Below are 13,362 nucleotides of genomic sequence, written 5' to 3' on the forward strand. Positions count from 1 at the left end.
CCACCACCACGACCACGACCACCACCACCACCACCACCACCAGCAGAGTTCGTGTGGTGTCCGATATGAATATAATTTCCCGGAATGAAGGGAGGCGGGATCATTTTAGCAATATAGCGTCAATTTCTGATCTTTACTCTATATTTTGGGGGTTATTTTCTTCTTTTCTTGTCTTTTTTATTCTTTTTTTCTTTTCAAATTGGAGTGTACTTTTTTATTTCTCTTTCTTTTTGTTCTTGTTCTTCTTGTTCTTCTTTTTCTTCTTCTTCTTCTCTTTCTTTTTTCTTTTTTCTTTTTCTTCTTTCTTTTCCTTCTTTCCTTCCTTCTTTCTTAGTCTTCTATTAATCTATTGAGCTTCATTCTCCTCTTCTTCCTCCTCCTCCTCCTCCTCCTCCTCCTCCTCCTCCTCCTCCTCCTCCTCCTCTGCCAGTGCCAAGAGGGAACCATTTATTGCACCATCCGATATAATTGTCTCTTATTGTCCTCTTTGTTCCTCTTCCTCTTCCTTTTACTCCTCCTCCTCCTCCTCCTCCTCCTCCTCCTCCTATTCTTCTTCGCTTCTTATTTATTTGATTTTTCAATTATCTTGCTTCATTTATATTATCCCTACTGTCGTGGTGAAGTCTCTCTCTCTCTCTCTCTCTCTCTCTCTCTCTCTCTCTCTCTCTCTCTCTCTCTCTCTCTGGTTTATCCACTCAATTCTTCCATCTCTCCTTTTCTTCCCTTCCTTCTTCCTTCCCCCTTCCTCCCTTTCCTCCCCCTTTAACCTTCCTACCTCCCTTTTTCCTCCATCTCCTCCCTTCTTCCCTCCCTCCTTTCCTCCTTCCTTCCCTCCCCCACTTCCTCCCTCTCCCTCCTTCCCTCCTTCCCTATCCATCTTTCCCCCTCCATCTCCTTCCCTCCCCCCTGTTCCCTCCCTCCATCTGTGTGCCTAGAGCCGCCGCGCCCCCACACTGCTGCACCTGTACAAACACTTCGTCACACTCCCCGCTCTTCGTCCAGCCCTGCGCCGCCCTTGCTTCCTGTCGGTTAGCGCGTCAGGCACACACACTCACACACAAACACACACACAGCGCCCCTCGTAGCCTTTGCGTCATGGGGTGTACGTGATGGGTGCGGGGTGGGTGTGTTTTGATGGGTGGATGGGTTGCTTCATTGATAGATAGGTGAATACATACATAGCTTCCTATTCTTCTTTTCTTCTTCCCCCTGATAGTGTTAATTCAAAGTGAAGGCAGAGTGCGCCCCTTCCTTCCCTCACTGTGTGTCGTGTGTCGTGTCCTCTGCCTCTTCCTCGCGCGTCCCGCCATCTGACAGCGTGTACTAATGGAGGGTACATCGTTCAGCCCAGGTGTGTGTGTGTGTGTGTGTGTGTGTGTGTGTGTGCGTGCGGGGAGGCCAGGGGCGGGATGGCGGGATGGCAGGCCGTGACGGCGAGGCTCCGCGCCCCGCCCCGCCCCCCGCAGCCCCCGGTGGCCCCGCGCCGGTCATTAGCAGGGCTCGCTGCGGCGCGCCAAGGACCCGGCAACGCTAAAATGGCGTCATTAATTTGGTGCGGAGTGCGAGTGTCAGTTGGCGCGTCTGGCCGCCGGTGTGAGCTTTATTGCAGGCAGTAAAGACAAGATTTATTGAATGCAATCAATAGAGTAAACAGGCAGAGTGCTTGATGAATTGACTCATTATACACCAGTGCTGCTACGAGGCGGGGAAAAAATTGTAAATAATTTAGCTCCGAACGAGTTGCAGCAGCAGCAGCAGCAGCAGCAGCAGCAGGGTGCGTGTTGGGGCCTTGTTCGTGTCGTCTCGCCCACGTGTGTGTGTGCGTGTGTGTGTGTGTGTGTGTCAGTAGAGGAGCAGCAGTAGTAATAGCACAACCTTTCATAAGCAGTCGTGGCCGCAGTGAGGCAGCAGCGTCGGGCTGGATATTACACTTGGATCACCGTAACACGCCGAGCCACGCACACCAACACGGCGTGGCGGCAATAAACAGGCGGGTTTTATTGGAGGGATCGTGTGGGCGAGGCTGGCTGACCTGGACTCCGCGGCGGGCCCTGAGCTGCCTGGCTGGGACTGGGAGAGAGAGGAGGGAATAGGGGAGACGGTCGGTGATAGGGAGAGATGGGAGGGAGGGTGAGAGGCGGACACAGGCGGAGGATGAGGGATTGCCGTGGCGGAGCGGTGGGCGTCCCTCACATCATGCAGGGACCTCATCAACTGCCGCCCCAAAGCAACATACTCGCCGCCACGCCCTCACTCCATGCCGCGTGGCCGAGGCGAGGGGCGTGGCGCGTGTCATCAAGGCAGTGGCGTGGGCAGAGGTTTATGGTGCACGCCCTTACACGCCCATACGTCCTCACCCATTAACTGTGTGAGTGGGGAGACGAGGGAGTCAGGCCGGGGGAGAGCAAAGAGGTATAGACTGTGAAGAGAGACAAATGATATTAACTCCTTCAATACTGAGACATATTTACCATGATTTTTGGGTGTGATTAGACGATTTGATTTGCATTAGGGAGGGTCTATGGAGGTCGCAAGATTAATGGCCAGAGTCTTTACTATCTTAATCTCCCAAACAGATTTCTGAGGCTGTGTAAAATCGCTAAATAGTAACCAGAATAAATACGGAAAGTTAAACAAATGAAATTAACCTAACCTATGTCAATTAAAGATGATTAACCTTACCAAACTAAACGAGAAACAAAACCTGCTTTCACTCAAGTTAAACTCACCCATAACATTGCCCAAAACACACAAAAATGTAAGAAAAACAACACCACACCACAACCTTCTCAAATACCTTCATTCCATCGCACTATTCATTAAACTCCAGACAAGATTTGAACTGGTCTAGGCAATGCGAGGCAGATCGACACACTCCTCCACACTCCTACACACCCAGACACTACGTAGCCCCCTTTACCAATCAGCCTTCAGTATTTGAGCACGTGATCTTTCTTGTCAATAGCGGCGGAGCTCATCTGGCCGCCCATCGCCCACTGCGGCTGCCATCGGGGCCGTGTTAGCTAAGATAAATGCTCCTCGTGAATTTCTAGGGAATGACGCTCCTCTTCCTCCAATTTGTGAGGCGCTACGATGTGATGTGCTCTCAACCTGCACGCTCGAACGCAGTAGGTAGGCAGAGAGAGAGAGAGAGAGAGAGAGAGAGAGAGAGAGAGAGAGAGAGAGAGAGAGAGAGAGAGAGAGAGGAATAACAAATAAGCAAAGGAAGAAGTAAGAAATAAAATGAATAAGATAAGGTTTGATAACAAGAAAGTGAAAAAAGAAAATTGGAACAGAAAATAGAAGAAAACGAGAGAGAGAGAGAGAGAGAGAGAGAGAGAGAGAGAGAGAGAGAGAGAGAGGGTGTGTGTGTGTGTAACAAGTGTGAGTGACTAGTAACCGGTATAATTTCTAAGTCTCCGTCAGTAGTGGTGGTGGTAGTAGTGGTGGTGGTGGTTGTAGTGGTGTTGGTGGTGGTGTTGGTGGTGGTAGGGTCGGTGTCGTGGCTTCCCTGGGCGAGGACTATTGCTCGGCGCTTATCTCGGCCCTGTGTGTTGTGTTTATGATTGGTCACTGTTTGTATTGACTCGTTAAGTGTCTGTTGTGGTGAGGTAACGAGGCTTTATTTCTTCTTTTTCTTTCTCGCAGTGTAGTTTGATATGTACAGATGTGTTGTAGTGTGTGTGTGTGTGTGTGTGTGTGTGTGTGTGTGTGTGTGTGTGTGTGTGTGTGTTGTTGTTGGACTATGCTAGTTACGTAATAAATTTGTGTAGTGTGTGTTGTGGCCAATTAAATATCGACCTTCCTATTTATCTATCTATATATCTACCTGTGTGTGTGTGTGTGTGTGTGTGTGTGTGTGTGTGTGTGTGTGTGTGTGTGTGTGTGTGTGTGTGTGTGTGTGTGTGTGTGAGGACAAGGTGGAGTTAGCGAGCCTTGCAGCACCAGAACTGTGGAGGTGTGGAGTGGAAGTCGCCAATGTTTATCTTTCGCAGGGACATTCATTTGCTTTTCCCTTAGTGTTTGTCGCCGAGCCTTCAAACATCCAGCTCTCTCTCTCTCTCTCTCTCTCTCTCAGCTCTGCCCCGCTTCCCTATACCCTGCCTTCAGATCCCCAGCCCTCTCTCTCTTAGCCCTGGCCAGCGTTCTTACCTGTCCCTGAACTCTGCCTGGAGGTGGTAGTAATGAAGTGTGTGTGTGTGTGTGTTTGTGTGTGTGTGTGTTTGTGTGTGTGTCTCCTGTCCAGTCCAGTGTGGCATCGTAAATCACTGTGCTAAAACTGCTTCAAGTCACGCCTTCGCTTCCCTACCCAAAGACTTTTCCTAAATTTCTCCTTTTTAAAGAGACTGCAGCTATCAATCTTACACTCCCACCTTCCTCCGACCGAACGACTTCCCTCCTCCTCCTCCTCCTCCTCCTCCTCCTCCTCCTCCTCCTCCTCCTTTTCTTCTTTCTCTTCCTCCTTCTAGAAAGTTACAAACCTTTCCCTCACTCTCTCTGTCTCTCTCTCTCTCTCTCTCTCTCTCTCTCTCTCTCTCTCTCTCTCTCTCTCTCTCTCTCTCTCTCTCTCTCTCTCTCTCTCTCATCTCCGTGAAATTCTTATATTATTCTTGTTTTTCCTTTAATGTTTTGGAAAGTTTCGTGTAATTTGAAAACTTTGTACACCTCAAGATATCTACACGCAATTCATCACTGTCTGCGGGGACTTACCTCTCTCTCTCTCTCTCTCTCTCTCTCTCTCTCTCTCTCTCTCTCTCTCTCTCTCTCTCTCTCTCTCTCTCTCTCTTGTTCATCATGACTTGACATTTCTATTTCATTTGTGATGTTGCTATTGTATTCCTTTTCTATGGCCTTCCTCTCTCTCTCTCTCTCTCTCTCTCTCTCTCTCTCTCTCTCTCTCTCTCTCTCTCTCTCAATTTCCTCTTCCGCCACCTACACATTGATGGAAAAACGTCTTATGGTCGTCTTTTCCACGTCCAATTCTTGTCTTTTTCTTCTTTTGTTATCGATTTTCTTGTTTCTATTTTGTTTTCTCTTTATTCTATCTTTATTTTTCGTTTTTTGTTCTGTTTCTTCTATTTTTGTTTCAGTTTCTCTTAGTTAGTTTTTTTTTATTATTTTGCTGTATTTTTTTTTTTTACTTTGTTCTGTCTTTTCTTACCCTGTTTCTCGTTTTTTCTCTCTTTTTAACTCTTTCCTTGTTTTTTTTCTGTCTCTCTCTCTCTCTCTCTTTCCATCTCTCAGTTAATTTCTATCTCTCTTCCTCACTCTTTCAACTCTTCTTAAATCTATTCCCACCTTCCTTCCTTCCTTCCCATTTCTATCTCTTCCTCTTGTTTCTATCTTTGTCTTTATCTTCATCACCAGCGTCTTGTTTATCTCTCTCAGTCCATTTCTATCTCTCGTCCTCTTCTTAAACCTATTCCCACCTTCCTTCCTTCCATTTCTACCTCTTATTCCAGTTTCTATCTCTTCTTCCCCACTTTGTCTTTATCTTCCTCACCGGCGCCCTGTTTACCCTGTTTATCTCTCTCAGTCCATTTCTATCCCTCGTTCACAGTCCCTTCCTGGCTCTCCTGGAATACAGACTGGCAGGCGAGATCCCATTGGTCCAGCCAGCAGCGCCTCTCCTTCGTTACTTAAAGCGTTGTATGTAAATTAGAAAACGTGCTGGCGGGTGGAAGGGGAGACTAAATCACTTCTCCTACATAGATTAGCAGTAACCGGATTAGCTGCGTTGTGTTATGTTAAAAGGAAGTGTTTCTGTGTGGCTGTGTGGGTGAGGAGGGTGTGTCTTGGTGTGTTGGTGGATCTTCTCTAGGTTTAGTGGTGGTAGTGGTGGTGCTGGTGGTAATGGCTGTGTATGGGTTAGTAGGATAATGGAGCTGTTTTTCGTGGGTGTATTAGTGGTAGGAGGAAAGAAAGGTGGATAAAGAGAAATAGGAGTAACAGGTAGAAGGATGAGGAATAAGGAGAGGTGAGAGAATGATAACAGTAGTAGTAGTAGTAGGAGGAGGAGGAGAAGGAGGATTAGAAGGTAGAAGAAGCAGGCGCAGAGGAGGCGGATGTTATGATGATAGTGGTTAGGGGGGCATCAGCGCAGCATAACAATAACACTCTCGATAGCAACCTCTGTCTGACGCGGGTTGTATTTTGCACCTCAAGACTAAACGAACCGAATATCCTTCCCCTTTTTCTTCTCCGTCCGTCAATTTTTTTTTTACATCGTCTCAGTTTTGCATTCAGTTACGTCAAGAATAATAAATAAAGGATGACTCTAACTGACCTGTGTGTGTGTGTGTGTGTGTGTGTGTGTGTGTGTGTGTGTGTGTGTGTGAGCTGGTAATAAATGTTTAGATATAGAATGAGTAATAGATATTTATTTGTGTATATATTTGCAGCCTGACTCGTGTGTGTGTGTGTGTGTGTGTGTGTGTGTGTGTGTGTGTGTGTGTGTGTGTGTGTCTGTGCTGTCGTGTAAATCTATTCATTCTTCACGAATCCCATTAAGTCGGGAAATTAATGTAGTGCCACGACACACACACACACACACACACACACACACACACACACACACACACACACACACACACACACACACACACACTCATTTTACTTACAAGCCTTTCCATTTCCTTCCCGGTGCCGCAGCGCTGAGGCGGAGAAAAATGTGGGTAAACTAGCAGTACTATTGGCATCTCCTTGGTGATGGTATATCTGGTCATTCTTCTTGGTGAGGGACTGCGGGGAGAGAAGGGAGAGAAAGGAGAGAGGGAGAGGGAGTAAGTAATAGGCCGGGGGAGGAAAGAACGAGACAGGTGGACAGGCTGGCGGGAGGTGTAAAGACCGGAGACAAAAGAGAATAAGGATACAGGGAGCTTTGTTGATTGAAAGTTCCCTAACCTAACCTAACCTAACCTCGCTAAATCCCTTCTCTTTACTCCCATAGATGAAGACTGGGCACTAAAAGAGGATATACTAGTGAGAAGCATAGAATACACATGCAAACTTAGAGAGGCAGGAAAATTGAAGTACCCATTTGCTTTTTTTTTCATGTAAGAGGGGAAAGCTGGCCAAAGAGAACATAAAACAAAATAAAAGGGACCCACTAAGCTGCCAGTCTCCTTACAGGTCCGAGAGAGTCATCTAAAAACAATGGATAAATGTCCTGAAACCTCCCTTTTAAATGAAGTTAAGTCACAGGAAGTTGGAAATACAGAAGCAGGCAAGGAATTCTAGAGTTTACCAGCTAACTTGCATTTCACTTCGCTACATGCCTCTACACGTTCTAAGCTGAAGACGAGAGGACAAGAAACACACGAAAATGACAGATAAACAGCGTACAGATCTAAAGGAAGCCTGGAGAATCCCCTTAGCTTACCTTTTTCACCTTGACTCAATCTCCTACATCCCTTGCTTATAATTATACAACTGAAAACTGCAAGCAAAAACAGAACACACTACTCGTAAACGATATAGGAGCAGTTTATAGACGAATGAAGCATCTGACTTACTGAAACTATTCTTTACCTTAGACTTACCTAATATTTATACATCTTATAAAGCCAGAATGGAAAATTACAGGAAAAGGACAACACGCGACTCGTAAACAATGTGGGAGTAGCTTTTAGACCAAGAAGTAACAAGAGAAGCTGAAACTATTCCTTGGCTTACCCTTACCTATCATTTATACATCTTTTATACAGCCAGAATGAAAAATTACAGGATAGAACGCAATACTCTACTCGTAAACAATATGGGAGTAGTTTACATACCAAGAAATAAAATGACAAGCTTAAACTATCCCTTAACTTACCCATAGCTAACATTTATACATCTTTTATACAGCAGAATGAAAGATTACAGGGCAGAACGCAATACACTACTCGTAAATAATATAGGAGTAACTTTTAGACCAAGAAATAAAAAGAGAAGCTTAAACTACCTATTATTTTATCCATACCTAACATTTTTTACCTATTTCGTGAATCTAGAATGAAAAATTACAGGACACAACGCAACACACTACTCGTAAACAAAATAGAAATAGTTTGTAGACCTGAGAAACTTCAACGACTTGCTAACTTACCCACACGTGAAAATCTATACACCTCTCATACACACACAACGAAGAAAATGAAGGAAAAGAAAGAGACAACACAATATAGAAGCAGCTTATACACCCAAAATTAACCTGAGAAACTTAAAACTACCTATTGACTTACCCACACGTAACCTCCGAACACCGCTAACCTATAGTTTCACTCAGTCTGGCTCTATAAACGTTGCGTGCCGAGGCTCTGACACGGCCCGACCTGTTGTTGTCAGCCCGACGACTGTGTGGCGCAGAGGGGACGGTAACACTAACTGGTCTGATAATGAGCACTCCGGTAATGGCCCTCGCTGGTCGTCTCCTGGCGCTGCTCTGATGGTGTGGAGTCATGCAAGGGGAGGGGCTGGTGGCTGGTGGCTGATGGGTAGTGGGTAGTGGATGGTGGTGCCGGGGATGGTGGAGGAGTGGATCGGGTAAGTAAAGTAGAGGGGAGGTGATGGTAGGAGAGAGAGAGAGAGAGAGAGAGAGAGAGAGAGAGAGAGAGAGAGTCTGTTTTAGAAAATTACTTAGAAAGATTGTCCTGTATGTGTGTGTGTGTGTGTGTGTGTGTGTGTCCAGGGCCATCAGCGCAATACACGCTCTTACTTACTTACTTACAGACACACACACACACACACACACACACACACACACACACACACACACACACAAACGAAAGAAAAAGAAAAAGAAAAAGGGTTAAAAGAAAAGAAAAAAATTAACCTCTTGTGCACGAATACGAACACTTAGGAAGGCTGGCTAAGTGTTTCTCTCTCTCTCTCTCTCTCTCTCTCTCTCTCTCTCTCTCTCTCTCTCTCTCTCTCATTGTTGTTCACGTAGTCATCTTTAAGTTCAGCGTAAAAATGAGGAAGATAAGTGAAAGAGAAATTAATACAGGAGAAACGAGAGAGAGAGAGAGAGAGAGAGAGAGAGAGAGAGAGAGAGAGAGGAAAGATTAACTAAAAGAAGGAATGACTCGGGAGAAGAATAGGAGAGAAAGATAACACACACACACACACACACACACACACACACACACACACACACAAAGCGAAGGCGAGGATGGAGGGAGGTGGCGAGACATGAGCAGAAGGTTTAATAATGGAATTACACGTCAGAACACCTGCCACCTGAAATGCGCTGCACTAATGAGGACAACTTTTAATTATACTTGATAGGTGAATAACAGGCAGGAGGAGGAGGAGGAGGTGATGGTAGTAGTAGTAGTAGTAATGGTAGTGGTGGCAATAGTAACACCACCCACCTACCTACCACCACCACCGCTACCACTACCAATACCAAATGACGAAGGGACTGAACCGAGAGCTGGAGTCGCTGCCCCACCCCCCTGTTAGTGAAGCAGCGAAGCACTTAGCGAGCGAGGCGGCAGCGAAACAATACCGAGCGCTGATGGAGCAGAATAGAGAGAACATTTATATTTGGGTCGTGACGTTAAAAGCACTTTATGGTGGATGAACTTTAGAGCAAACCAAGCCCTGTTATCGGACAAAACAGCGAGAAATTGGGGCGTGCTGCGAGGAAGAAGAGGAGGAAGACGCGTAGGAATAGGAAATGAGAACGCGGGTAGTGAAAGAGGAGGAGGAAGAGGAAGAGCAGGCATGGGGAAGGGATTGAGAAGGAAAGAGGATGAGTAAGAAGAGGAAGAGGAGATGTGTGAGGGAATTGAGGATAGCAGAAAAGGATGAGGAGGTAAAGGAGGAGGAGTGGGGGTGTGATATTCTCTCTCTCTCTCTCTCTCTCTCTCTCTCTCTCTCTCTCTCTCTCTCTCTCTCTCTCTCTCTCTCTCTCTCTCTCTCTCCTTAAAAGACATGAATAATTTGAAAACGTGAGAATTTTTAATAAACATGGAAAGAGAGAGAGAGAGAGAGAGAGAGAGAGAGAGAGAGAGAGAGAGAGAGAGATAAGAGGATCCGAATGCCCGAAGCTGTCAGAATATGTTGTGTTAAAAGGTGTGTGTGTGTGTGTGTGTGTGTGTGTGTGTGTGTGTGTTAGACATGTGAGAGTGTGAGACCATTTTCATGCATACGCGCGCGCACACACACACACACACACACACACACACACACACACACACACACACAAACAAACCAAGCAAACCACCCCCCTCCTCCCCTCTCCCCCCTCCTCCCTCCCCTCCTCTGTATATAAAATGAAGGATGAACACGAAAATATTATTACAACAACAATATTATTAAAATGAAATGTTCGCTTCTCATGAAACACTAATTCCATCTACCTAATGGCTCACCTGACACTAATTCCCACCATTAAATTCCTCTTTCCTAATTCTCTCCCTTTTTCTCTCTCTCTCTCTCTCTCTCTCTCTCTCTCTCTCTCTCTCTCTCTCTCTCTCTCTCTTTCTTTCAACATGGGGTAATTAGCTTCTGCAAATGAGAGTAGTTTGTGTTACTGCCTAAACCCCATTAGAAAAAGAAAAAAAATAGGATAAAATAGTGAAAAAAAATGAAAAATAGTGTTCGGTTTGGTGATGGTTGTGGTGGTGGTGCTACTGACAATGATAACAATAATAATAATAATAATAATAATAATAATAATAATAATAATAATGAAAATAATAACAATAATAATAACACCACCTCTCATCATTTAGATTCCCCTTAAAAATAACTAAATAAAATTAATAAAACCCACAAATTAATCCCACAAAAAACAGTCTGAACATCAACCACTAAATTCCACCCTACTGGTTTGCCCTTCGTTTGTGTTCCTTTGTGGCCGACGGCGCGGGATGGACACAGAGAGAGAGAGCGCAAGGGAGCCGGGCAGGGATAGCAAGTGAGGCGAGCGGGGCGAGCGAGGGAGGAGCGGGTTAGCGGGGCGGGCAGGGCAGGACTGGGTCTCTTCAGGGTTGAATATCCCCCACGCATCTATGAATATCGGGCGGCAGATATTGACAGCGCTTGTTACGAGGGATATTGACAGTGACTCAAATATTGAACACGACACGCCGAGGTGGTAGTGTGCCGCGGAGGGAAACTTGTGAGCAGGAGAGAGAGAGAGGGAGGGAGAGGGAGAGGAGGTAAAGAGATGAGATGAGATGAAGCGAGGAGACAAGAGAGAGAGAGAGAGAGTAGGTGTTATCTAAGGAGTATGGCTTAAAAAACTGTCTTTCGTCTTTATTTATATCTTGTTTTGTGTGTTTTGAGAGAGAGAGAGAGAGAGAGAGAGAGAGAGAGAGAGAGAGAGAGAGAGAGAGAGAGAGAGTTATATAAAGTAACTAAAACAACTAGACTCATTTCGACTTATAATCCATTTTTTGTTTTTCATTTGTCTTTTTGTTGCTAAATATGAAAACAAACTAATCATAACGGGAAGAGATAGAGAGTCATCTAAAAAGTGTGAATGCAAAACTAGATTATTATTTTTTCCACTTCTATAATCCTGTGTTTTGTTTTTATACCTTCTTTTCTCTTCTTTCCAGGTACGTGCGAGAGAAGGGAACACCGTACATCTCACTAGGATTCTCGTACACTCAAGCTCATGTGTAGGATGGTGAGTAGATAATTCTCTCCCTTTTATTTTTTTTCTTTTCTTTCATTTCCACCAAGTAAACCTTCACAAAAAACAAACTCCACTAACTAAACACTGCTAATTTTTACCTTCAATATTTTGCTCTTGATTTCGTATGTATTTTTTTCTTTTCTTTTTTTTTTTTTTTTTTTTTGCGTCCCCGTCTTTCCGTGAAGCTATCATCGTGTATCACCGCACACGGCAAACATGAAAGAAACCCGCCACACCTCCGTAACTCAAGTAGTGCAGCGCAGCGTACCTAACACTCTTTATTTAATCAAGTCTCACGGAGCGCTGGATTGAGAAACACCACACCAGAGAGACGAAATTTCCCCAGCGCTCACCCTCGCCTCTTCTCGCCCTTTCCCGCCCTCCTCGCCTTGCCTGGAGCCTCGCATCCCTTCCAACACCCAACCCATCACTTGCCCGAAGCTGCTCCTCGCCCTCCGCTGAAACTTCCCAGATTAGACAGACGAACGAGGCTGCCTAGCGGGGCCTTACTAAGCTCTCCCACCCGTCCGCTAGTCTCTCTTGCTTACTGCCTGGACCTGCACACTTGCCTCTCACCACGACTATTTTCCAAGGCCACAAAGATGATTAGCTGTGTTCTCTAGTGTTTCTTCTGTTACTTGTGTGAAATTGTTATTAATCTGTCTCTCTCTCTCTCTCTCTCTCTCTCTCTCTCTCTCTCTCTCTCTCTCTCTCTCTCTCTCTCTCTCTCTCTCTCTCTCTCTCTCTCTCTCTCTCTCTCTCTCTCTCTCTCTCTCTCTCGTAAACAGTGTGGAGAGAGTTTGTGTCCGAGAGAGTTTAGGCGTTGGAGGGAATCGTGTTTGTTCTGCGGTGATGAAATTAGAAGTGATGGCTGAGCTTGGCCTCGTGTGTGTGTGTGTGTGTGTGTGTGTGTGTGTGTGTGTGTGTGTGTGTGTGTGTGTGTGTGTTCTTATCTCCTAAAACCTCCGATAATTTCCACAAGAGACTGCTACAAAAAAGAATTCCCAAGCCGTCACTAGAACCACGAAAACACTCGAGAAGACCGCCAGTAATAACTCCTATACGAGACTAGCGCTGTTCAGAGAGAGTGGAGAGATAAGACGCTGGACCACTTGGGAATACGGGCCAACTCCAAATCCAACTCCACGATCCCTGCGCCGCGTCGTGAGTCTGAACTGAGGCCAAGTCACGACCGCCGGCCAAGATCCTCCCTCTCGTCCATCAGCTGTGCCCCGCCTGACCTCAGCTTTGCCCTCACATGTAGCCCGTATTCTGAAATTTAACCTAACCTAACCTAACCTTATCTTATCTTTTTACCTTACCTTACCTTACCTTACCTTACCTTACCTAACCTCACCTCACCTCACCTAACCTAACCTACCCTTCGAGATGTCATGGAGAATTTTGTGTTATTATTTGTATTGTCATAGTGTTTTGTGTGTTTCCATTTGTATTGTCACGAGGTTCTGTTAGTTTTCATTAGTGTTGTCACGAAAGGGTTCTGTGTGTTTCCATTTATGTTGTCACGAGGTTCTGAGTGTTTCCATCTGTACTGTCACGAAGTTCTGTATCCTTTCATGAGTGTATGGTGAGGTTGTGGGTGTGTTAGTGCATCTCCTGTGAGGTTCGACAACTAAATGAAGGAAAATAAAGGAATATGCAGAATTTACTAGGCTTAAACATGGAAGAGGCTTGATTTCAGATGTGGCTGTAAATGTCTTAGGTAG

At 45.5% G+C, this 13,362-nt stretch overlaps 1 long non-coding RNA gene across 9 annotated transcripts in view; it reads left to right on the forward strand.

Moving 5' to 3' along the window:
* LOC123515379 overlaps positions 1-13,362 on the forward strand; it is a 183,102-nt gene that overhangs the window by 121,924 nt on the left and 47,816 nt on the right. For 6 of the 9 annotated variants that reach the window (XR_006677859.1, XR_006677853.1, XR_006677854.1 and 3 more), the window contains one exon: positions 11,556-11,626. The exons of 2 other annotated variants lie outside the window; for them this stretch is intronic. This is a non-coding gene — a long non-coding RNA (uncharacterized LOC123515379). Of the gene's footprint in view, positions 1-6,648; positions 6,671-11,555; positions 11,627-13,362 lie in introns of those variants that run through there. One more of the 9 variants, XR_006677860.1, reaches the window with a different exon arrangement.

This window comes from Portunus trituberculatus, chromosome 39, assembly GCF_017591435.1.
Source record: "Portunus trituberculatus isolate SZX2019 chromosome 39, ASM1759143v1, whole genome shotgun sequence".
Lineage (NCBI taxonomy): Eukaryota > Metazoa > Arthropoda > Malacostraca > Decapoda > Portunidae > Portunus > Portunus trituberculatus.